The 4324-nt window shown below is 44.1% G+C and overlaps 1 pseudogene; it reads left to right on the top strand.

Annotated features, from left to right (window-relative positions):
- Positions 1-592: 592 nt before the first annotated feature.
- On the top strand, positions 593-3383 carry LOC123174241 (glutamate receptor 2.8-like; annotated as a pseudogene).
- The last annotated feature ends 941 nt before the right edge of the window (positions 3384-4324 follow it).

Below are 4324 nucleotides of genomic sequence, written 5' to 3'. Positions count from 1 at the left end.
CTGTGGGTTCGAATCCTATATTGAGAATCAATTTTCCTGACTAAAAAATCCCTGTAAATAGGGTCTATCAATAGATCTAGCGCACAGAAAAAATCATGATGGACCCAATCCAGAGAGAAAATCACGGACATCAACATTTCATGAAGTCTTTCTACTAAATGCGCCATCACATTAGCAACTTCTTCAGATTTTTAATCTCAAAAAAGATCCACTACGCATTTAAATTAAGAGAGTTCGCAGATTTAATAACTACCATGTCTGGGTGAGATGGTTAGTACGGTGACGTGCCTACAGGACGTCGGGGGTTCGATTCTCGTCACCCCCTTTCTTTTTCTCGCTTTGAAGCTATTGTTAACTGCCGTTCGATTCGGAATGAACGAGATCCAGATCGTTCGGATCTGATGCAAACTGCCAGTCGGCAGGAATTTAGTATTCTCGTAATTAAAAACCTTTTTGGGTATAGATTTTGATTCAGTTTTGTCTCAGAGGTGTTTTGGGCCTGGTCCATGGGGATTTAGCATAAGCCCATTTATGGGCATCCATATTTTATAGGGCCAATCTTGGGCCTAAACCGAACGCATCCTAGATCCCTGGCCGCTATCTCCAGCCTTTCCGCCGACCGGCGCAACGGCGGCGAGGTCGCCGTTCGTCGGAATGACCTCCCGTCCGGCCCCCCACCGTCTGCGGGAGTCGTACGATGGAGGGGATCGCTGTTGCCAATGGGGCAGAAGATGGACTACCTTCTTCCAGGTAGATGCAGTGCAGGCCCCTCGCCGCACCTGCGACGGGCTACCTCCTCTCCTCAACCCCAGGTGAGGAACTCCAAACCAGATCCGATTCCAAATAAGGCCGAGGAGGTTCGCTGTTGCCAATGCCGAGGCCTTGTCCACTCAGGGGCCTTCATCATGAAAATTACTAACCAAACAAGGGGACCGATGTGAATATTGTAGTAGTGCAGAACTGACTGGGAAAGGTAACTGTTTAATCCCACACATTTAAGCATAAGTTGCTGTGCATATCTAAGATTTGATGAAACGTAGAACATGTCTCTGATTTTAGCTCGGTTGACTGTAGGTCTATCAGATAAAAAGCATGTTTCGCCCCTTTTTTTGTTCTGCCATGACAAAAATTTCTCCTATAATTCCTTGTTAGATGGACAATATCGACCATTTCAGATCGTCGAGGTGGAAAGTAGTACATACTGTCTGTGGTCCACATTCATTTTACACTGAATTGTATTGCCCATTTTGTACCACTTTGATATTAAGCCAAAAGAAAATTCGGTTTGTACCACCAAGTAACATGCTTGTGTTTTGCATGTGTGGTAGCACGTATAGCAATAGGAGGAAAGAATGTTAGATCGAACTACGTATCCAAACATGAGAACCAAGTTAATCTTGCAGGTCACTTAAAAACATGTGGTTTTCCTTTAAGTGTGTGAAGAAGTGCTAAGCTATATTCTGCTTACCTTAAACACTCTCATGCTTTAGTCATATTGGAGCAATTAATTTTAATTTTGTGCTATGGAGCTCTCCTTTTTCCCATACAACTTGAGAACATTGTCTTGGCAGTCGGATAAGGTACTAAAACTTGTGTTAATCCAGAAATCGGGAGAATGAACAACAGAATACTATCGGGAAGAGACACAGGAGCTTTGACCAGAGGCTATGTGAAGGAGCTCAAGGTTGCTGTGCCTAAAAAACCGGGGTTTAAAGCTTTTGTGAATGCAACTTCTCATAATGCCAGTGGCTATTGCATTGATATCTTTGAGGCTGCTGCGAAGAAACTACCACATGTTCTTCATTATGAGTTCATTGCCGTTGATGGTTCTTATGACGAACTAGTACGCAACGTGTCTTCGGGGGTGAGCCTGGCTCCTTTCACTTGCATGCCATTTCTGCATTTCGTGAGAATCACATAACTCACACTGTACTTTGTTGGTTCTTACAACCAGAACTACGATGCAGTAGTGGGTGACATAACTATAACCGCAGCGCGAGCTGTAGACGTGGACTTCACGATGCCATACACTGAGTCATGCGTGTCACTGCTTGTGCTCACCGAGAATGACTCCAAGTCAGCAATTGAATGGGTGTTCCTAAAGCCACTAACAACACAACTTTGGTTAGCACTTATGGGGGGATTCTTCTTCACTGGACTTGTTGTGTGGACGATCGAGTGGCCCAGAAACCCGGAGTACCAAGGATCGAGTTTGAGACAGTGCAGCACTGCTCTCTACTTTTCTTTCTCGACTTTGACATTTTCTCATGGTTAGCAGGCTCAAACTTGCTCACAGTACTTGATGCATTATAAGTGGTTACATACCTTACATTATGTCCGGAGTACTCTAATCTATTGATTATCGTAATATCTGCACAAGTCAAATTATTAGAAGCCCCCTGTCAAAAATTGTTGTGGTGATATGGTGCTTTGTTGTGCTGGTTATAGTGCAGAGCTACACAGCTAGCTTATCATCCATTTTGACTGCAAAGAGGCTCCGGCCCTCAGTGACAGATCTTGAGCAGCTCCGATCAAATGGTGATTATATTGGATACCAATCTGGATCATTTGTACGTTCTGTCTTGATAAAAGAAGGCTTCAATGTCAATAGGCTAAAGGACTATCCGAATAAAGAGGAATATGCTAAAGCTTTGAGGAAGGGATCAAAGAATGGAGGTGTCTCAGCTATCGTTGATGAGATCCCATATATAACCTCGTTTCTCTCTGACCCTAAATACATTAATGAATTCCAGATGGTTAATCGCATATACAAGACACCTGGACTTGGTTTCGTAAGCTTCTTACTCTAGCACTTCAGTAGATGCACTCTGCATCCTTACAATAGCTACACTGACAAAAACAATATTGTCTAACCAGCATCATGTTTTTGTTTTCAGGTGTTTCCTCAAAAATCTCCGCTGGTGCATGATCTTTCGGTTGCCATCCTGGACCTTGGGGCTGAGGGCTCACGAATTGAAAAGAAATGGTTAGGCACAGAAACACCATTGCCCAGCTATGGCATCCCCAACACGGACGCGGCACCTCTCACTTTGCGAAGTTTCTCTGGTCTCTTCATCATCACTGTATGTATGTCAGCTCTCATGCTGTTGATAAGCATTGCCAAGTCGGTTCATGCCAAATACACCAAAGTGAGGGATTCTGATATGCAGAGTGCCGATGGAGATGGCAGAAGTGAAGGCCACAGAGGATTTGGTCCGCTGCAGAACGACATGTGCAATGGGTCTATGGCTGATCAACCCCACCATGAAGCCAGAAATGAGCATCCTCAGGGTGTCAGTGGGATCAGAGAAAGTCCTGGTGATGTAGAACCCAATGACTCTGTGCCCGAACACGCCATCCTAATCGAGATGAACACCCGATGAGATGCCGACAACTGTTCTGCATAGCGCGCATCAGATCAGAAGAAATGAAAAATACTTTCGTTCCGTCTTATGGGGATATTCACCAATGTCCTAAGGGTATGAGTGCAAGAATGGATGATGGGCCCATATCATAGCCTAGCTAGGAATAGCAGTTTCTGTGACTGATACCCAGATTAATTTATTTTCTGTATTTGATGTTGTTGTTGGTCTTATTTTCGAAAGAGTGTATATATGACCACTGACAGGCGAGTGCCAAGGTAATCCTAGTATCTGCCGGAATTAACAACATTTGTCTGATTTATACCTTGCGACAGCAGGCACACACTGTAGCCCACAGTTGTACATGTTGAAAGAAAGTTGGTCCACATTTTGGTTACTTTTGCACACTGCAAGATACTTGTCGTTCCTGTATCTGGTATTCAAACATTTCACAATCGTGAGAAAATATAGACCAATTAATTGCTGAATGCGATTCTAAGATAGTCTGAATGTATATATCCAGTTCCTGAGGAAATATTACATACGCATCACCGCCGCCCAAGCACGTCGCCGGGCGCCGTCGGCGGCGGTGGGGCTGTTTGACGGCGTGGCGGGAGCGGATCTGACGGCCTTCGCGCTCGGCGGTGGGCGGTGGCACTACAAAAAAGGCTACTTCCATGTCATTATGTCCCGAGCGAATCAACCACATTTGTCTGATTTGTACTTTGCGACAGTAGGCACGCACTGCAGCCCAGAGTTGTACATGTTGAAAGAAAGTTGGTCCACATTTTTGTTACTTCTGTACACTGCGAGATACTTGTCATTTTTGTATCTTGAATTCAAACATTTCTCAGTCGAGAGAGAATTATTACGAGAGAGGAAGATATTCTTATATATATTTCAACAACATCATGTTTCCTTTCTTTATGTTGAAAGTTTTGAAGTTGCACTTGTTTTGCCTT

This window comes from Triticum aestivum, unplaced genomic scaffold (genome assembly GCF_018294505.1).
Source record: "Triticum aestivum cultivar Chinese Spring unplaced genomic scaffold, IWGSC CS RefSeq v2.1 scaffold99416, whole genome shotgun sequence".
Classification (NCBI taxonomy): Eukaryota; Viridiplantae; Streptophyta; class Magnoliopsida; order Poales; family Poaceae; genus Triticum; species Triticum aestivum.
Note: the sequence above shows the minus strand (reverse complement) of the source record. Positions and strands in the feature narration are given on the sequence as shown.